The sequence below is a fragment of the Schistocerca gregaria genome, chromosome 3 (genome assembly GCF_023897955.1).
Source record: "Schistocerca gregaria isolate iqSchGreg1 chromosome 3, iqSchGreg1.2, whole genome shotgun sequence".
Lineage (NCBI taxonomy): Eukaryota > Metazoa > Arthropoda > Insecta > Orthoptera > Acrididae > Schistocerca > Schistocerca gregaria.
In genome coordinates, this window is record NC_064922.1 from 560702 (window position 1) to 579418 (window position 18717).

General features: G+C 46.8%; 34 non-coding genes across 34 annotated transcripts; all 34 read right to left on the reverse strand.

Moving 5' to 3' along the window:
- Positions 1-226: 226 nt before the first annotated feature.
- On the reverse strand, positions 227-298 carry Trnat-agu (transfer RNA threonine (anticodon AGU)). The gene has a single exon. It is a non-coding gene; the product is annotated as a tRNA-Thr (tRNA).
- A 338-nt stretch (positions 299-636) lies between these two features.
- On the reverse strand, positions 637-709 carry Trnak-cuu (transfer RNA lysine (anticodon CUU)). Its single transcript has one exon. It is a non-coding gene; the product is annotated as a tRNA-Lys (tRNA).
- Positions 710-1159: 450 nt separating this feature from the next.
- On the reverse strand, positions 1160-1232 carry Trnar-ucg (transfer RNA arginine (anticodon UCG)). Its single transcript has one exon. It is a non-coding gene; the product is annotated as a tRNA-Arg (tRNA).
- Positions 1233-1742: 510 nt separating this feature from the next.
- Positions 1743-1814, reverse strand: Trnat-agu (transfer RNA threonine (anticodon AGU)). Its single transcript has one exon. It is a non-coding gene; the product is annotated as a tRNA-Thr (tRNA).
- Positions 1815-2152: 338 nt separating this feature from the next.
- Trnak-cuu (transfer RNA lysine (anticodon CUU)) lies at positions 2153-2225 on the reverse strand. The gene has a single exon. It is a non-coding gene; the product is annotated as a tRNA-Lys (tRNA).
- A 450-nt stretch (positions 2226-2675) lies between these two features.
- Positions 2676-2748, reverse strand: Trnar-ucg (transfer RNA arginine (anticodon UCG)). The gene has a single exon. It is a non-coding gene; the product is annotated as a tRNA-Arg (tRNA).
- A 516-nt stretch (positions 2749-3264) lies between these two features.
- On the reverse strand, positions 3265-3336 carry Trnat-agu (transfer RNA threonine (anticodon AGU)). The gene has a single exon. It is a non-coding gene; the product is annotated as a tRNA-Thr (tRNA).
- Positions 3337-3674: 338 nt separating this feature from the next.
- On the reverse strand, positions 3675-3747 carry Trnak-cuu (transfer RNA lysine (anticodon CUU)). The gene has a single exon. It is a non-coding gene; the product is annotated as a tRNA-Lys (tRNA).
- A 450-nt stretch (positions 3748-4197) lies between these two features.
- Positions 4198-4270, reverse strand: Trnar-ucg (transfer RNA arginine (anticodon UCG)). Its single transcript has one exon. It is a non-coding gene; the product is annotated as a tRNA-Arg (tRNA).
- A 513-nt stretch (positions 4271-4783) lies between these two features.
- On the reverse strand, positions 4784-4855 carry Trnat-agu (transfer RNA threonine (anticodon AGU)). The gene has a single exon. It is a non-coding gene; the product is annotated as a tRNA-Thr (tRNA).
- Positions 4856-5193: 338 nt separating this feature from the next.
- On the reverse strand, positions 5194-5266 carry Trnak-cuu (transfer RNA lysine (anticodon CUU)). The gene has a single exon. It is a non-coding gene; the product is annotated as a tRNA-Lys (tRNA).
- A 450-nt stretch (positions 5267-5716) lies between these two features.
- On the reverse strand, positions 5717-5789 carry Trnar-ucg (transfer RNA arginine (anticodon UCG)). The gene has a single exon. It is a non-coding gene; the product is annotated as a tRNA-Arg (tRNA).
- Positions 5790-6302: 513 nt separating this feature from the next.
- Trnat-agu (transfer RNA threonine (anticodon AGU)) lies at positions 6303-6374 on the reverse strand. The gene has a single exon. It is a non-coding gene; the product is annotated as a tRNA-Thr (tRNA).
- Positions 6375-6712: 338 nt separating this feature from the next.
- On the reverse strand, positions 6713-6785 carry Trnak-cuu (transfer RNA lysine (anticodon CUU)). Its single transcript has one exon. It is a non-coding gene; the product is annotated as a tRNA-Lys (tRNA).
- A 450-nt stretch (positions 6786-7235) lies between these two features.
- Trnar-ucg (transfer RNA arginine (anticodon UCG)) lies at positions 7236-7308 on the reverse strand. The gene has a single exon. It is a non-coding gene; the product is annotated as a tRNA-Arg (tRNA).
- A 510-nt stretch (positions 7309-7818) lies between these two features.
- Positions 7819-7890, reverse strand: Trnat-agu (transfer RNA threonine (anticodon AGU)). Its single transcript has one exon. It is a non-coding gene; the product is annotated as a tRNA-Thr (tRNA).
- Positions 7891-8228: 338 nt separating this feature from the next.
- On the reverse strand, positions 8229-8301 carry Trnak-cuu (transfer RNA lysine (anticodon CUU)). Its single transcript has one exon. It is a non-coding gene; the product is annotated as a tRNA-Lys (tRNA).
- A 450-nt stretch (positions 8302-8751) lies between these two features.
- Positions 8752-8824, reverse strand: Trnar-ucg (transfer RNA arginine (anticodon UCG)). The gene has a single exon. It is a non-coding gene; the product is annotated as a tRNA-Arg (tRNA).
- Positions 8825-9334: 510 nt separating this feature from the next.
- Positions 9335-9406, reverse strand: Trnat-agu (transfer RNA threonine (anticodon AGU)). Its single transcript has one exon. It is a non-coding gene; the product is annotated as a tRNA-Thr (tRNA).
- Positions 9407-10267: 861 nt separating this feature from the next.
- On the reverse strand, positions 10268-10340 carry Trnar-ucg (transfer RNA arginine (anticodon UCG)). Its single transcript has one exon. It is a non-coding gene; the product is annotated as a tRNA-Arg (tRNA).
- A 516-nt stretch (positions 10341-10856) lies between these two features.
- On the reverse strand, positions 10857-10928 carry Trnat-agu (transfer RNA threonine (anticodon AGU)). The gene has a single exon. It is a non-coding gene; the product is annotated as a tRNA-Thr (tRNA).
- Positions 10929-12378: 1450 nt separating this feature from the next.
- Trnat-agu (transfer RNA threonine (anticodon AGU)) lies at positions 12379-12450 on the reverse strand. The gene has a single exon. It is a non-coding gene; the product is annotated as a tRNA-Thr (tRNA).
- Positions 12451-12788: 338 nt separating this feature from the next.
- Positions 12789-12861, reverse strand: Trnak-cuu (transfer RNA lysine (anticodon CUU)). Its single transcript has one exon. It is a non-coding gene; the product is annotated as a tRNA-Lys (tRNA).
- A 450-nt stretch (positions 12862-13311) lies between these two features.
- On the reverse strand, positions 13312-13384 carry Trnar-ucg (transfer RNA arginine (anticodon UCG)). The gene has a single exon. It is a non-coding gene; the product is annotated as a tRNA-Arg (tRNA).
- Positions 13385-13894: 510 nt separating this feature from the next.
- Positions 13895-13966, reverse strand: Trnat-agu (transfer RNA threonine (anticodon AGU)). Its single transcript has one exon. It is a non-coding gene; the product is annotated as a tRNA-Thr (tRNA).
- Positions 13967-14304: 338 nt separating this feature from the next.
- Trnak-cuu (transfer RNA lysine (anticodon CUU)) lies at positions 14305-14377 on the reverse strand. The gene has a single exon. It is a non-coding gene; the product is annotated as a tRNA-Lys (tRNA).
- Positions 14378-14827: 450 nt separating this feature from the next.
- Positions 14828-14900, reverse strand: Trnar-ucg (transfer RNA arginine (anticodon UCG)). Its single transcript has one exon. It is a non-coding gene; the product is annotated as a tRNA-Arg (tRNA).
- Positions 14901-15424: 524 nt separating this feature from the next.
- Positions 15425-15496, reverse strand: Trnat-agu (transfer RNA threonine (anticodon AGU)). The gene has a single exon. It is a non-coding gene; the product is annotated as a tRNA-Thr (tRNA).
- Positions 15497-15834: 338 nt separating this feature from the next.
- On the reverse strand, positions 15835-15907 carry Trnak-cuu (transfer RNA lysine (anticodon CUU)). The gene has a single exon. It is a non-coding gene; the product is annotated as a tRNA-Lys (tRNA).
- A 450-nt stretch (positions 15908-16357) lies between these two features.
- Trnar-ucg (transfer RNA arginine (anticodon UCG)) lies at positions 16358-16430 on the reverse strand. The gene has a single exon. It is a non-coding gene; the product is annotated as a tRNA-Arg (tRNA).
- A 524-nt stretch (positions 16431-16954) lies between these two features.
- Positions 16955-17026, reverse strand: Trnat-agu (transfer RNA threonine (anticodon AGU)). The gene has a single exon. It is a non-coding gene; the product is annotated as a tRNA-Thr (tRNA).
- Positions 17027-17364: 338 nt separating this feature from the next.
- On the reverse strand, positions 17365-17437 carry Trnak-cuu (transfer RNA lysine (anticodon CUU)). The gene has a single exon. It is a non-coding gene; the product is annotated as a tRNA-Lys (tRNA).
- A 450-nt stretch (positions 17438-17887) lies between these two features.
- On the reverse strand, positions 17888-17960 carry Trnar-ucg (transfer RNA arginine (anticodon UCG)). Its single transcript has one exon. It is a non-coding gene; the product is annotated as a tRNA-Arg (tRNA).
- A 509-nt stretch (positions 17961-18469) lies between these two features.
- Trnat-agu (transfer RNA threonine (anticodon AGU)) lies at positions 18470-18541 on the reverse strand. The gene has a single exon. It is a non-coding gene; the product is annotated as a tRNA-Thr (tRNA).
- Positions 18542-18717: the final 176 nt, after the last annotated feature.

Sequence of the window (18717 nt, forward strand, 5' to 3'; positions counted from 1 at the left end):
GACCGCGGGAGGCTCAGAGATTTGTGAGAAATACATCTATAAAATGTAATTCAGAATGCCTCGTCCCACCTTATGCCGTACCGCTTTGGCAAATGCTTTATCAGCGCCATTCGCCTTAATCACATCTGAGAGTAATTCTTAATAAAACGCCTCTCGCTAATTGTTCGCCATCACAGATACTGTTTGCTATACGGCCATGACGCGCAACTGATTTCCAAAATTCGTCTTCCTCCTGTGAGGATGGAACTCACGACTCCTGGTTTACTAGACCAGTGCTCTACCACTGAGCTAAAGAGGCGCGGCCTAGCGGAACTTTTGCGTACTTCGTCCGTACGGTCGTTTGAATCTTCAGACTTCAGCTGACACCACTTCATATTTTTCACTAATATTTGCAGCTATGGCGACTCATTACTGCTTGGATACACATCTGACACGTAGCCGATGTTCTCTCCAAACAAAATCACCTGCACTTCAGAACATGACTTTCACACATGTCTACAAAATCACCTTCACCTTCAAATACAGTTTTCTTGCGACTGATTGAGACGTAGGCAAATTTTAAAGTTGCTATTTCCATTACATCACGTTAATCAGAAAATCGGTAATTTACATCTGCAGTGGAGAAAAATTCCGTTCCGCCCAGCGAAGGGCTCGAACCCACGACCCTGTGATTAAGAGTCTCATGCTCTACCGACTGAGCTAGCCGTGCTGCCTCTTTGGGTACCTCCTGGGTAGCAGATCACAGAGTACTCGTTTGGGTTGGTTGGTCCCATACAGAATCTCTCCATGCTGCCTAATGTTTTCCTAACGACACTCGTCACGTACTTCACTTTTATTTCATAATCATTTCTGAGAGGTAAAGGAATTGCATGACAATCTGCAGAGCTAGCGGCGTCAAAATTAACACACATACTTGACGTGACTCAAAAGCCGAACGAGTTACTTTCCGACGTTGTTTTAGATGTGCAAGTGCCAGTCAAACCTCGCGATGAGGGCACTCTGCCGACCATTTCGCTAGTTAACACCGGTCTTCTTGTGTGTGTTTCAAGCTCAAGACCATCTTCAAGCACAAAATGGTCAACAGCAACATTCAGACGCTTTCGTACTGCACAATTGCTACATTAAAACGGTATGTTTGTTTCTCAGAACTGGAAAAACACGACCGTGACAGGATTCGAACCTGCAATCTTCGGATCCGAAGTCCGACGCCTTATCCATTAGGCCACACGGTCACTGACGACCAAGTATAACTTATATACGATTCATCTCGAAACGCTCACACCCCCTGAGGAATTGTGTTTTCGTTCCACACAGCCGCTGCCCCTTACTCTTTCCCACCCATTCGTTACATTCAACCTCTTACGAGACCGACCAAACATAGACAGGAAAACAAGACCACACACTTTGCGCAATCGGAATCGATGGCAGGGTGTCCCTCGCCGCATTTGCTACGATGGCCATTTGCTAATTCTGCAGAAGCGGCGGCGGCGACGACGACGACGACGACGAAGACGACGACCGCGGGAGGCTCAGAGATTTGTGAGAAATACATCTATAAAATGTAATTCAGAATGCGTCGTCCCACCTTATGCCGTACCGCTTAAGCAAATGCTTTATCAGCGTCATTCGCCTTAATCACATCTGAGAGTAATTCTTAATAAAACGCCTCTCGCTAATTGTTCGCCATCACAGATACTGTTTGCTATACGGCCATGACGCGCAACTGATTTCCAAAATTCGTCTTCCTCCTGTGAGGATGGAACTCACGACTCCTGGTTTACTAGACCAGTGCTCTACCACTGAGCTAAAGAGGCGCGGCCTAGCGGAACTTTTGCGTACTTCGTCCGTACGGTCGTCTGAATCTTCAGACTTCAGCTGACAACACTTCTTATTTTTCACTAATATTTGCAGCTATGGCGACCCATTACTGCTTGGATACACATCTGACACGTAGCCGATGTTCTCTCCAAACAAAATCACCTGCACTTCAGAACATGACTTTCACACATGTCTACAAAATCACCTTCACCTTCAAATACAGTTTTCTTGCGACTGATTGAGACGTAGGCAAATTTTAAAGTTGCTATTTCCATTACATCACGTTAATCAGAAAATCGGTAATTTACATCTGCAGTGGAGAAAAATTCCGTTCCGCCCAGCGAAGGGCTCGAACCCACAACCCTGTGATTAAGAGTCTCATGCTCTACCGACTGAGCTAGCCGTGCTGCCTCGTTGGGTACCTCCTGGGTAGCAGATCACACAGTACTCGTTTGGGTTGGTTGGTCCCATACAGAATCTCTCCATGCTGCCTAATGTTTTCCTAACGACACTCGTCACGTACTTCACTTTTATTTCATAATCATTTCTGAGAGGTAAAGGAATTGCATGACAATCTGCAGAGCTAGCGGCGTCAAAATTAACACACATACTTGACGTGACTCAAAAGCCGAACGTGTTACTTTCCGACGTTGTTTTAGATGTGCAAGTGCCAGTCAAACCTCCCGGTGAGGGCACTCTGCCGACCATTTCGCTAGTTAACACCGGTCTTCTTGTGTGTGTTTCAAGCTCAAGACCATCTTCAAGCACAAAATGGTCAACAGCAACATTCAGACGGTTTCGTACTGCACAATTGCTACATTAAAACGGTATGTTTGTTTCTCAGAACTGGAAAAACACGACCGTGACAGGATTCGAACATGCAATCTTCGGATCCGAAGTCCGACGCCTTATCCATTAGGCCACACGGTCACTGACGACCAAGTATAACTTATATACGATTCATCTCGAAACGCTCACACCCCCTGAGGAATTGTGTTTTCGTTCCACACAGCCGCTGCCCCTTACTCTTTCCCACCCATTCGTTACATTCAACCTCTTACGAGACCGACCAAACATAGACAGGAAAACAAGACCACACACTTTGCGCAATCGGAATCGATGGCAGGGTGTCCCTCGCCGCATTTGCTACGATGGCCCTTTGCTAATTCTGCAGAAGCGGCGGCGGCAACGACGACGACGACGACGACGACGAAGACGACGACCGCGGGAGGCTCAGAGATTTGTGAGAAATACATCTATAAAATGTAATTCAGAATGCCTCGTCCCACCTTATGCCGTACCGCTTTGGCAAATGCTTTATCAGCGCCATTCGCCTTAATCACATCTGAGAGTAATTCTTAATAAAACGCCTCTCGCTAATTGTTCGCCATCACAGATACTGTTTGCTATACGGCCATGACGCGCAACTGATTTCCAAAATTCGTCTTCCTCCTGTGAGGATGGAACTCACGACTCCTGGTTTACTAGACCAGTGCTCTACCACTGAGCTAAAGAGGCGCGGCCTAGCGGAACTTTTGCGTACTTCGTCCGTACGGTCGTTTGAATCTTCAGACTTCAGCTGACACCACTTCATATTTTTCACTAATATTTGCAGCTATGGCGACTCATTACTGCTTGGATACACATCTGACACGTAGCCGATGTTCTCTCCAAACAAAATCACCTGCACTTCAGAACATGACTTTCACACATGTCTACAAAATCACCTTCACCTTCAAATACAGTTTTCTTGCGACTGATTGAGACGTAGGCAAATTTTAAAGTTGCTATTTCCATTACATCACGTTAATCAGAAAATCGGTAATTTACATCTGCAGTGGAGAAAAATTCCGTTCCGCCCAGCGAAGGGCTCGAACCCACGACCCTGTGATTAAGAGTCTCATGCTCTACCGACTGAGCTAGCCGTGCTGCCTCTTTGGGTACCTCCTGGGTAGCAGATCACAGAGTACTCGTTTGGGTTGGTTGGTCCCATACAGAATCTCTCCATGCTGCCTAATGTTTTCCTAACGACACTCGTCACGTACTTCACCTTTATTTCATAATCATTTCTGAGAGGTAAAGGAATTGCATGACAATCTGCAGAGCTAGCGGCGTCAAAATTAACACACATACTTGACGTGACTCAAAAGCCGAACGAGTTACTTTCCGACGTTGTTTTAGATGTGCAAGTGCCAGTCAAACCTCGCGGTGAGGGCACTCTGCCGACCATTTCGCTAGTTAACACCGGTCTTCTTGTGTGTGTTTCAAGCTCAAGACCATCTTCAAGCACAAAATGGTCAACAGCAACATTCAGACGGTTTCGTACTGCACAATTGCTACATTAAAACGGTATGTTTGTTTCTCAGAACTGGAAAAACACGACCGTGACCGGACTCGAACCTGCAATCTTCGGATCCGAAGTCCGACGCCTTATCCATTAGGCCACACGGTCACTGACGACCAAGTATAACTTATATACGATTCATCTCGAAACGCTCACACCCCCTGAGGAATTGTGTTTTCGTTCCACACAGCCGCTGCCCCTTACTCTTTCCCACCCATTCGTTACATTCAACCTCTTACGAGACCGACCAAACATAGACAGGAAAACAAGACCACACACTTTGCGCAATCGGAATCGATGGCAGGGTGTCCCTCGCCGCATTTGCTACGATGGCCATTTGCTAATTCTGCAGAAGCGGCGGCGGCGACGACGACGACGACGACGACGAAGACGACGACCGCGGGAGGCTCAGAGATTTGTGAGAAATACATCTATAAAATGTAATTCAGAATGCCTCGTCCCACCTTATGCCGTACCGCTTTGGCAAATGCTTTATCAGCGCCATTCGCCTTAATCACATCTGAGAGTAATTCTTAATAAAACGCCTCTCGCTAATTGTTCGCCATCACAGATACTGTTTGCTATACGGCCATGACGCGCAACTGATTTCCAAAATTCGTCTTCCTCCTGTGAGGATGGAACTCACGACTCCTGGTTTACTAGACCAGTGCTCTACCACTGAGCTAAAGAGGCGCGGCCTAGCGGAACTTTTGCGTACTTCGTCCGTACGGTCGTCTGAATCTTCAGACTTCAGCTGACAACACTTCATATTTTTCACTAATATTTGCAGCTATGGCGACCCATTACTGCTTGGATACACATCTGACACGTAGCCGATGTTCTCTCCAAACAAAATCACCTGCACTTCAGAACATGACTTTCACACATGTCTACAAAATCACCTTCACCTTCAAATACAGTTTTCTTGCGACTGATTTAGACGTAGGCAAATTTTAAAGTTGCTATTTCCATTACATCACGTTAATCAGAAAATCGGTAATTTACATCTGCAGTGGAGAAAAATTCCGTTCCGCCCAGCGAAGGGCTCGAACCCACGACCCTGTGATTAAGAGTCTCATGCTCTACCGACTGAGCTAGCCGTGCTGCCTCGTTGGGTACCTCCTGGGTAGCAGATCACAGAGTACTCGTTTGGGTTGGTTGGTCCCATACAGAATCTCTCCATGCTGCCTAATGTTTTCCTAACGACACTCGTCACGTACTTCACCTTTATTTCATAATCATTTCTGAGAGGCAAAGGAATTGCATGACAATCTGCAGAGCTAGCGGCGTCAAAATTAACACACATACTTGACGTGACTCAAAAGCCGAACGAGTTACTTTCCGACGTTGTTTTAGATGTGCAAGTGCCAGTCAAACCTCGCGGTGAGGGCACTCTGCCGACCATTTCGCTAGTTAACACCGGTCTTCTTGTGTGTGTTTCAAGCTCAAGACCATCTTCAAGCACAAAATGGTCAACAGCAACATTCAGACGGTTTCGTACTGCACAATTGCTACATTAAAACGGTATGTTTGTTTCTCAGAACTGGAAAAACACGACCGTGACCGGACTCGAACCTGCAATCTTCGGATCCGAAGTCCGACGCCTTATCCATTAGGCCACACGGTCACTGACGACCAAGTATAACTTATATACGATTCATCTCGAAACGCTCACACCCCCTGAGGAATTGTGTTTTCGTTCCACACAGCCGCTGCCCCTTACTCTTTCCCACCCATTCGTTACATTCAACCTCTTACGAGACCGACCAAACATAGACAGGAAAACAAGACCACACACTTTGCGCAATCGGAATCGATGGCAGGGTGTCCCTCGCCGCATTTGCTACGATGGCCATTTGCTAATTCTGCAGAAGCGGCGGCGGCGACGACGACGACGACGACGACGAAGACGACGACCGCGGGAGGCTCAGAGATTTGTGAGAAATACATCTATAAAATGTAATTCAGAATGCCTCGTCCCACCTTATGCCGTACCGCTTTGGCAAATGCTTTATCAGCGCCATTCGCCTTAATCACATCTGAGAGTAATTCTTAATAAAACGCCTCTCGCTAATTGTTCGCCATCACAGATACTGTTTGCTATACGGCCATGACGCGCAACTGATTTCCAAAATTCGTCTTCCTCCTGTGAGGATGGAACTCACGACTCCTGGTTTACTAGACCAGTGCTCTACCACTGAGCTAAAGAGGCGCGGCCTAGCGGAACTTTTGCGTACTTCGTCCGTACGGTCGTCTGAATCTTCAGACTTCAGCTGACAACACTTCATATTTTTCACTAATATTTGCAGCTATGGCGACCCATTACTGCTTGGATACACATCTGACACGTAGCCGATGTTCTCTCCAAACAAAATCACCTGCACTTCAGAACATGACTTTCACACATGTCTACAAAATCACCTTCACCTTCAAATACAGTTTTCTTGCGACTGATTGAGACGTAGGCAAATTTTAAAGTTGCTATTTCCATTACATCACGTTAATCAGAAAATCGGTAATTTACATCTGCAGTGGAGAAAAATTCCGTTCCGCCCAGCGAAGGGCTCGAACCCACGACCCTGTGATTAAGAGTCTCATGCTCTACCGACTGAGCTAGCCGTGCTGCCTCGTTGGGTACCTCCTGGGTAGCAGATTACAGAGTACTCGTTTGGGTTGGTTGGTCCCATACAGAATCTCTCCATGCTGCCTAATGTTTTCCTAACGACACTCGTCACGTACTTCACCTTTATTTCATAATCATTTCTGAGAGGCAAAGGAATTGCATGACAATCTGCAGAGCTAGCGGCGTCAAAATTAACACACATACTTGACGTGACTCAAAAGCCGAACGAGTTACTTTCCGACGTTGTTTTAGATGTGCAAGTGCCAGTCAAACCTCGCGGTGAGGGCACTCTGCCGACCATTTCGCTAGTTAACACCGGTCTTCTTGTGTGTGTTTCAAGCTCAAGACCATCTTCAAGCACAAAATGGTCAACAGCAACATTCAGACGGTTTCGTACTGCACAATTGCTACATTAAAACGGTATGTTTGTTTCTCAGAACTGGAAAAACACGACCGTGACCGGACTCGAACCTGCAATCTTCGGATCCGAAGTCCGACGCCTTATCCATTAGGCCACACGGTCACTGACGACCAAGTATAACTTATATACGATTCATCTCGAAACGCTCACACCCCCTGAGGAATTGTGTTTTCGTTCCACACAGCCGCTGCCCCTTACTCTTTCCCACCCATTCGTTACATTCAACCTCTTACGAGACCGACCAAACATAGACAGGAAAACAAGACCACACACTTTGCGCAATCGGAATCGATGGCAGGGTGTCCCTCGCCGCATTTGCTACGATGGCCATTTGCTAATTCTGCAGAAGCGGCGGCGGCGACGACGACGACGACGACGAAGACGACGACCGCGGGAGGCTCAGAGATTTGTGAGAAATACATCTATAAAATGTAATTCAGAATGCCTCGTCCCACCTTATGCCGTACCGCTTTGGCAAATGCTTTATCAGCGCCATTCGCCTTAATCACATCTGAGAGTAATTCTTAATAAAACGCCTCTCGCTAATTGTTCGCCATCACAGATACTGTTTGCTATACGGCCATGACGCGCAACTGATTTCCAAAATTCGTCTTCCTCCTGTGAGGATGGAACTCACGACTCCTGGTTTACTAGACCAGTGCTCTACCACTGAGCTAAAGAGGCGCGGCCTAGCGGAACTTTTGCGTACTTCGTCCGTACGGTCGTCTGAATCTTCAGACTTCAGCTGACAACACTTCATATTTTTCACTAATATTTGCAGCTATGGCGACCCATTACTGCTTGGATACACATCTGACACGTAGCCGATGTTCTCTCCAAACAAAATCACCTGCACTTCAGAACATGACTTTCACACATGTCTACAAAATCACCTTCACCTTCAAATACAGTTTTCTTGCGACTGATTGAGACGTAGGCAAATTTTAAAGTTGCTATTTCCATTACATCACGTTAATCAGAAAATCGGTAATTTACATCTGCAGTGGAGAAAAATTCCGTTCCGCCCAGCGAAGGGCTCGAACCCACGACCCTGTGATTAAGAGTCTCATGCTCTACCGACTGAGCTAGCCGTGCTGCCTCGTTGGGTACCTCCTGGGTAGCAGATCACAGAGTACTCGTTTGGGTTGGTTGGTCCCATACAGAATCTCTCCATGCTGCCTAATGTTTTCCTAACGACACTCGTCACGTACTTCACCTTTATTTCATAATCATTTCTGAGAGGCAAAGGAATTGCATGACAATCTGCAGAGCTAGCGGCGTCAAAATTAACACACATACTTGACGTGACTCAAAAGCCGAACGAGTTACTTTCCGACGTTGTTTTAGATGTGCAAGTGCCAGTCAAACCTCGCGGTGAGGGCACTCTGCCGACCATTTCGCTAGTTAACACCGGTCTTCTTGTGTGTGTTTCAAGCTCTAGACCATCTTCAAGCACAAAATGGTCAACAGCAACATTCAGACGGTTTCGTACTGCACAATTGCTACATTAAAACGGTATGTTTGTTTCTCAGAACTGGAAAAACACGACCGTGACCGGACTCGAACCTGCAATCTTCGGATCCGAAGTCCGACGCCTTATCCATTAGGCCACACGGTCACTGACGACCAAGTATAACTTATATACGATTCATCTCGAAACGCTCACACCCCCTGAGGAATTGTGTTTTCGTTCCACACAGCCGCTGCCCCTTACTCTTTCCCACCCATTCGTTACATTCAACCTCTTACGAGACCGACCAAACATAGACAGGAAAACAAGACCACACACTTTGCGCAATCGGAATCGATGGCAGGGTGTCCCTCGCCGCATTTGCTACGATGGCCATTTGCTAATTCTGCAGAAGCGGCGGCGGCGACGACGACGACGACGACGAAGACGACGACCGCGGGAGGCTCAGAGATTTGTGAGAAATACATCTATAAAATGTAATTCAGAATGCCTCGTCCCACCTTATGCCGTACCGCTTTGGCAAATGCTTTATCAGCGCCATTCGCCTTAATCACATCTGAGAGTAATTCTTAATAAAACGCCTCTCGCTAATTGTTCGCCATCACAGATACTGTTTGCTATACGGCCATGACGCGCAACTGATTTCCAAAATTCGTCTTCCTCCTGTGAGGATGGAACTCACGACTCCTGGTTTACTAGACCAGTGCTCTACCACTGAGCTAAAGAGGCGCGGCCTAGCGGAACTTTTGCGTACTTCGTCCGTACGGTCGTCTGAATCTTCAGACTTCAGCTGACAACACTTCATATTTTTCACTAATATTTGCAGCTATGGCGACCCATTACTGCTTGGATACACATCTGACACGTAGCCGATGTTCTCTCCAAACAAAATCACCTGCACTTCAGAACATGACTTTCACACATGTCTACAAAATCACCTTCACCTTCAAATACAGTTTTCTTGCGACTGATTGAGACGTAGGCAAATTTTAAAGTTGCTATTTCCATTACATCACGTTAATCAGAAAATCGGTAATTTACATCTGCAGTGGCGAAAAATTCCGTTCCGCCCAGCGAAGGGCTCGAACCCACGACCCTGTGATTAAGAGTCTCATGCTCTACCGACCGAGCTAGCCGTGCTGCCTCGTTGGGTACCTCCTGGGTAGCAGATCACACAGTACTCGTTTGGGTTGGTTGGTCCCATACAGAATCTCTCCATGCTGCCTAATGTTTTCCTAACGACACTCGTCACGTACTTCACCTTTATTTCATAATCATTTCTGAGAGGTAAAGGAATTGCATGACAATCTGCAGAGCTAGCGGCGTCAAAATTAACACACATACTTGACGTGACTCAAAAGCCGAACGAGTTACTTTCCGACGTTGTTTTAGATGTGCAAGTGCCAGTCAAACCTCGCGGTGAGGGCACTCTGCCGACCATTTCGCTAGTTAACACCGGTCTTCTTGTGTGTGTTTCAAGCTCAAGACCATCTTCAAGCACAAAATGGTCAACAGCAACATTCAGACGGTTTCGTACTGCACAATTGCTACATTAAAACGGTATGTTTGTTTCTCAGAACTGGAAAAACACGACCGTGACCGGACTCGAACCTGCAATCTTCGGATCCGAAGTCCGACGCCTTATCCATTAGGCCACACGGTCACTGACGACCAAGTATAACTTATATACGATTCATCTCGAAACGCTCACACCCCCTGAGGAATTGTGTTTTCGTTCCACACAGCCGCTGCCCCTTACTCTTTCCCACCCATTCGTTACATTCAACCTCTTACGAGACCGACCAAACATAGACAGGAAAACAAGACCACACACTTTGCGCAATCGGAATCGATGGCAGGGTGTCCCTCGCCGCATTTGCTACGATGGCCATTTGCTAATTCTGCAGAAGCGGCGGCGGCGACGACGACGACGACGACGACGACGAAGACGACGACCGCGGGAGGCTCAGAGATTTGTGAGAAATACATCTATAAAATGTAATTCAGAATGCCTCGTCCCACCTTATGCCGTACCGCTTTGGCAAATGCTTTATCAGCGCCATTCGCCTTAATCACATCTGAGAGTAATTCTTAATAAAACGCCTCTCGCTAATTGTTCGCCATCACAGATACTGTTTGCTATACGGCCATGACGCGCAACTGATTTCCAAAATTCGTCTTCCTCCTGTGAGGATGGAACTCACGACTCCTGGTTTACTAGACCAGTGCTCTACCACTGAGCTAAAGAGGCGCGGCCTAGCGGAACTTTTGCGTACTTCGTCCGTACGGTCGTCTGAATCTTCAGACTTCAGCTGACAACACTTCATATTTTTCACTAATATTTGCAGCTATGGCGACCCATTACTGCTTGGATACACATCTGACACGTAGCCGATGTTCTCTCCAAACAAAATCACCTGCACTTCAGAACATGACTTTCACACATGTCTACAAAATCACCTTCACCTTCAAATACAGTTTTCTTGCGACTGATTGAGACGTAGGCAAATTTTAAAGTTGCTGTTTCCATTACATTACGTTAATCAGAAAATCGGTAATTTACATCTGCAGTGGAGAAAAATTCCGTTCCGCCCAGCGAAGGGCTCGAACCCACGACCCTGTGATTAAGAGTCTCATGCTCTACCGACCGAGCTAGCCGTGCTGCCTCGTTGGGTACCTCCTGGGTAGCAGATCACACAGTACTCGTTTGGGTTGGTTGGTCCCATACAGAATCTCTCCATGCTGCCTAATGTTTTCCTAACGACACTCGTCACGTACTTCACTTTTATTTCATAATCATTTCTGAGAGGTAAAGGAATTGCATGACAATCTGCAGAGCTAGCGGCGTCAAAATTAACACACATACTTGACGTGACTCAAAAGCCGAACGAGTTACTTTCCGACGTTGTTTTAGATGTGCAAGTGCCAGTCAAACCTCGCGGTGAGGGCACTCTGCCGACCATTTCGCTAGTTAACACCGGTCTTCTTGTGTGTGTTTCAAGCTCAAGACCATCTTCAAGCACAAAATGGTCAACAGCAACATTCAGACGGTTTCGTACTGCACAATTGCTACATTAAAACGGTATGTTTGTATCTCAGAACTGGAAAAACACGACCGTGACAGGATTCGCAACTGCAATCTTCGGATCCGAAGTCCGACGCCTTATCCATTAGACCACCCGGTCACTGACGACCAAGTATAACTTATATACGATTCATCTCGAAACGCTCACACCCCCTGAGGAATTGTGTTTTCGTTCCACACAGCCGCTGCCCCTTACTCTTTCCCACCCATTCGTTACATTCAACCTCTTACGAGACCGACCAAACAAAGACAGGAAAACAAGACCACACACTTTGCGCAATCGGAATCGATGGCAGTGTGTCCCTCGCCGCATTTGCTACGATGGCCATTTGCTAATTCTGCAGAAGCGGCGGTGGCGGTGGCGACGACGACGACGACGACGAAGACGACGACCGCGGGAGGCTCAGAGATTTGTGAGAAATACATCTATAAAATGTAATTCAGAATGCCTCGTCCCACCTTATGCTGTACCGCTTTGGCAAATGCTTTATCAGCGCCATTCGCCTTAATCACATCTGAGAGTAATTCTTAATAAAACGCCTCTCGCTAATTGTTCGCCATCACAGATACTGTTTGCTATACGGCCATGACGCGCAACTGATTTCCAAAATTCGTCTTCCTCCTGTGAGGATGGAACTCACGACTCCTGGTTTACTAGACCAGTGCTCTACCACTGAGCTAAAGAGGCGCGGCCTAGCGGAACTTTTGCGTACTTCGTCCGTACGGTCGTCTGAATCTTCAGACTTCAGCTGACAACACTTCATATTTTTCACTAATATTTGCAGCTATGGCGACCCATTACTGCTTGGATACACATCTGACACGTAGCCGATGTTCTCTCCAAACAAAATCACCTGCACTTCAGAACATGACTTTCACACATGTCTACAAAATCACCTTCACCTTCAAATACAGTTTTCTTGCGACTGATTGAGACGTAGGCAAATTTTAAAGTTGCTATTTCCATTACATCACGTTAATCAGAAAATCGGTAATTTACATCTGCAGTGGAGAAAAATTCCGTTCCGCCCAGCGAAGGGCTCGAACCCACGACCCTGTGATTAAGAGTCTCATGCTCTACCGACTGAGCTAGCCGTGCTGCCTCGTTGGGTACCTCCTGGGTAGCAGATCACACAGTACTCGTTTGGGTTGGTTGGTCCCATACAGAATCTCTCCATGCTGCCTAATGTTTTCCTAACGACACTCGTCACGTACTTCACTTTTATTTCATAATCATTTCTGAGAGGTAAAGGAATTGCATGACAATCTGCAGAGCTAGCGGCGTCAAAATTAACACACATACTTGACGTGACTCAAAAGCCGAACGAGTTACTTTCCGACGTTGTTTTAGATGTGCAAGTGCCAGTCAAACCTCGCGGTGAGGGCACTCTGCCGAATATTTCGCTAGTTAACACCGGTCTTCTTGTGTGTGTTTCAAGCTCAAGACCATCTTCAAGCACAAAATGGTCAACAGCAACATTCAGACGGTTTCGTACTGCACAATTGCTACATTAAAACGGTATGTTTGTTTCTCAGAACTGGAAAAACACGACCGTGACAGGATTCGAACCTGCAATCTTCGGATCCGAAGTCCGACGCCTTATCCATTAGGCAACACGGTCACTGACGACCAAGTATAACTTATATACGATTCATCTCGAAACGCTCACACCCCCTGAGGAATTGTGTTTTCGTTCCACACAGCCGCTGCCCCTTACTCTTTCCCACCCATTCGTTACATTCAACCTCTTACGAGACCGACCAAACATAGACAGGAAAACAAGACCACACACTTTGCGCAATCGGAATCGATGGCAGGGTGTCCCTCGCCGCATTTGCTACGATGGCCATTTGCTAATTCTGCAGAAGCGGCGGCGGCGACGACGACGACGACGACGAAGACGACGACCGCGGGAGGCTCAGAGATTTGTGAGAAATACATCTATAAAATGTAATTCAGAATGCCTCGTCCCACCTTATGCCGTACCGCTTTGGCAAATGCTTTATCAGCGCCATTCGCCTTAATCACATCTGAGAGTAATTCTTAATAAAACGCCTCTCGCTAATTGTTCGCCATCACAGATACTGTTTGCTACACGGCCATGACGCGCAACTGATTTCCAAAATTCGTCTTCCTCCTGTGAGGATGGAACTCACGACTCCTGGTTTACTAGACCAGTGCTCTACCACTGAGCTAAAGAGGCGCGGCCTAGCGGAACTTTTGCGTACTTCGTCCGTACGGTCGTCTGAATCTTCAGACTTCAGCTGACAACACTTCATATTTTTCACTAATATTTGCAGCTATGGCGACCCATTACTGCTTGGATACACATCTGACACGTAGCCGATGTTCTCTCCAAACAAAATCACCTGCACTTCAGAACATGACTTTCACACATGTCTACAAAATCACCTTCACCTTCAAATACAGTTTTCTTGCGACTGATTGAGACGTAGGCAAATTTTAAAGTTGCTATTTCCATTACATCACGTTAATCAGAAAATCGGTAATTTACATCTGCAGTGGAGAAAAATTCCGTTCCGCCCAGCGAAGGGCTCGAACCCACGACCCTGTGATTAAGAGTCTCATGCTCTACCGACTGAGCTAGCCGTGCTGCCTCGTTGGGTACCTCCTGGGTAGCAGAGCACACAGTACTCGTTTGGGTTGGTTGGTCCCATACAGAATCTCTCCATGCTGCCTAATGTTTTCCTAACGACACTCGTCACGTACTTCACTTTTATTTCATAATCATTTCTGAGAGGTAAAGGAATTGCATGACAATCTGCAGAGCTAGCGGCGTCAAAATTAACACACATACTTGACGTGACTCAAAAGCCGAACGAGTTACTTTCCGACGTTGTTTTAGATGTGCAAGTGCCAGTCAAACCTCGCGGTGAGGGCACTCTGCCGACCATTTCGCTAGTTAACACCGGTCTTCTTGTGTGTGTTTCAAGCTCAAGACCATCTTCAAGCACAAAATGGTCAACAGCAACATTCAGACGGTTTCGTACTGCACAATTGCTACATTAAAACGGTATGTTTGTTTCTCAGAACTGGAAAAACACGACCGTGACAGGATTCGAACCTGCAATCTTCGGATCCGAAGTCCGACGCCTTATCCATTAGGCCACACGGTCACTGACGACCAAGTATAACTTATATACGATTCATCTCGAAACGCTCACACCCCCTGAGGAATTGTGTTTTCGTTCCACACAGCCGCTGCCCCTTACTCTTTCCCACCCATTCGTTACATTCAACCTCTTACGAGACCGACCAAACATAGACAGGAAAACAAGACCACACACTTTGCGCAATCGGAATCGATGGCAGGGTGTCCCTCGCCGCATTTGTACGATGGCCATTTGCTAATTCTGCAGAAGCGGCGGTGGCGGTGGCGACGACGACGACGACGACGACGACGACGAAGACGACGACCGCGGGAGGCTCAGAGATTTGTGAGAAATACATCTATAAAATGTAATTCAGAATGCCTCGTCCCACCTTATGCCGTACCGCTTTGGCAAATGCTTTATCAGCGCCATTCGCCTTAATCACATCTGAGAGTAATTCTTAATAAAACGCCTCTCGCTAATTGTTCGCCATCACAGATACTGTTTGCTATACGGCCATGACGCGCAACTGATTTCCAAAATTCGTCTTCCTCCTGTGAGGATGGAACTCACGACTCCTGGTTTACTAGACCAGTGCTCTACCACTGAGCTAAAGAGGCGCGGCCTAGCGGAACTTTTGCGTACTTCGTCCGTACGGTCGTCTGAATCTTCAGACTTCAGCAGACAACACTTCATATTTTTCACTAATATTTGCAGCTATGGCGACCCATTACTGCTTGGATACACATCTGACACGTAGCCGATGTTCTCTCCAAACAAAATCACCTGCACTTCAGAACATGACTTTCACACATGTCTACAAAATCACCTTCACCTTCAAATACAGTTTTCTTGCGACTGATTGAGACGTAGGCAAATTTTAAAGTTGCTATTTCCATTACATCACGTTAATCAGAAAATCGGTAATTTACATCTGCAGTGGAGAAAAATTCCGTTCCGCCCAGCGAAGGGCTCGAACCCACGACCCTGTGATTAAGAGTCTCATGCTCTACCGACTGAGCTAGCCGTGCTGCCTCGTTGGGTACCTCCTGGGTAGCAGAGCACACAGTACTCGTTTGGGTTGGTTGGTCCCATACAGAATCTCTCCATGCTGCCTAATGTTTTCCTAACGACACTCGTCACGTACTTCACTTTTATTTCATAATCATTTCTGAGAGGTAAAGGAATTGCATGACAATCTGCAGAGCTAGCGGCGTCAAAATTAACACACATACTTGACGTGACTCAAAAGCCGAACGAGTTACTTTCCGACGTTGTTTTAGATGTGCAAGTGCCAGTCAAACCTCGCGGTGAGGGCACTCTGCCGACCATTTCGCTAGTTAACACCGGTCTTCTTGTGTGTGTTTCAAGCTCAAGACCATCTTCAAGCACAAAATGGTCAACAGCAACATTCAGACGGTTTCGTACTGCACAATTGCTACATTAAAACGGTATGTTTGTTTCTCAGAACTGGAAAAACACGACCGTGACAGGATTCGAACCTGCAATCTTCGGATCCGAAGTCCGACGCCTTATCCATTAGGCCACACGGTCACTGACGACCAAGTATAACTTATATACGATTCATCTCGAAACGCTCACACCCCCTGAGGAATTGTGTTTTCGTTCCACACAGCCGCTGCCCCTTACTCTTTCCCACCCATTCGTTACATTCAACCTCTTACGAGACCGACCAAACATAGACAGGAAAACAAGACCACACACTTTGCGCAATCGGAATCGATGGCAGGGTGTCCCTCGCCGCATTTGTACGATGGCCATTTGCTAATTCTGCAGAAGCGGCGGTGGCGGTGGCGACGACGACGACGACGACGACGACGACGAAGACGACGACCGCGGGAGGCTCAGAGATTTGTGAGAAATACATCTATAAAATGTAATTCAGAATGCCTCGTCCCACCTTATGCCGTACCGCTTTGGCAAATGCTTTATCAGCGCCATTCGCCTTAATCACATCTGAGAGTAATTCTTAATAAAACGCCTCTCGCTAATTGTTCGCCATCACAGATACTGTTTGCTATACGGCCATGACGCGCAACTGATTTCCAAAATTCGTCTTCCTCCTGTGAGGATGGAACTCACGACTCCTGGTTTACTAGACCAGTGCTCTACCACTGAGCTAAAGAGGCGCGGCCTAGCGGAACTTTTGCGTACTTCGTCCGTACGGTCGTCTGAATCTTCAGACTTCAGCAGACAACACTTCATATTTTTCACTAATATTTGCAGCTATGGCGACCCATTACTGCTTGGATACACATCTGACACGTAGCCGATGTTCTCTCCAAACAAAATCACCTGCACTTCAGAACATGACTTTCACACATGTCTACAAAATCACCTTCACCTTCAAATACAGTTTTCTTGCGACTGATTGAGACGTAGGCAAATTTTAAAGTTGCTATTTCCATTACATCACGTTAATCAGAAAATCGGTAATTTACATCTGCAGTGGAGAAAAATTCCGTTCCGCCCAGCGAAGGGCTCGAACCCACGACCCTGTGATTAAGAGTCTCATGCTCTACCGACTGAGCTAGCCGTGCTGCCTCGTTGGGTACCTCCTGGGTAGCAGATCACACAGTACTCGTTTGGGTTGGTTGGTCCCATACAGAATCTCTCCATGCTGCCTAATGTTTTCCTAACGACACTCGTCACGTACTTCACTTTTATTTCATAATCATTTCTGAGAGGTAAAGGAATTGCATGACAATCTGCAGAGCTAGCGGCGTCAAAATTAACACACATACTTGACGTGACTCAAAAGCCGAACGAGTTACTTTCCGACGTTGTTTTAGATGTGCAAGTGCCAGTCAAACCTCGCGGTGAGGGCACTCTGCCGACCATTTCGCTAGTTAACACCGGTCTTCTTGTGTGTGTTTCAAGCTCAAGACCATCTTCAAGCACAAAATGGTCAACAGCAACATTCAGACGGTTTCGTACTGCACAATTGCTACATTAAAACGGTATGTTTGTTTCTCAGAACTGGAAAAACACGACCGTGACAGGATTCGAACCTGCAATCTTCGGATCCGAAGTCCGACGCCTTATCCATTAGGCCACACGGTCACTGACGACCAAGTATAACTTATATACGATTCATCTCGAAACGCTCACACCCCCTGAGGAATTGTGTTTTCGTTCCACACAGCCGCTGCCCCTTACTCTTTCCCACCCATTCGTTACATTCAACCTCTTACGAGACCGACCAAACATAGACAGGAAAACAAGACCACACACTTTGCGCAATCGGAATCGATGGCAGGGTGTCCCTCGCCGCATTTGTACGATGGCCATTTGCTAATTCTGCAGAAGCGGCGGCGGCGACGACGACGACGACGACGAAGACGACGACCGCGGGAGGCTCATAGATTTGTGAGAAATACATCTATAAAATGTAATTCAGAATGCCTCGTCCCACCTTATGCCGTACCGCTTTGGCAAATGCTTTATCAGCGCCATTCGCCTTAATCACATCTGAGAGTAATTCTTAATAAAACGCCTCTCGCTAATTGTTCGCCATCACAGATACTGTTTGCTATACGGCCATGACGCGCAACTGATTTCCAAAATTCGTCTTCCTCCTGTGAGGATGGAACTCACGACTCCTGGTTTACTAGACCAGTGCTCTACCACTGAGCTAAAGAGGCGCGGCCTAGCGGAACTTTTGCGTACTTCGTCCGTACGGTCGTCTGAATCTTCAGACTTCAGCTGACAACACTTCATATTTTTCACTAATATTTGCAGCTATGGCGACCCATTACTGCTTGGATACACATCTGACACGTAGCCGATGTTCTCTCCAAACAAAATCACCTGCACTTCA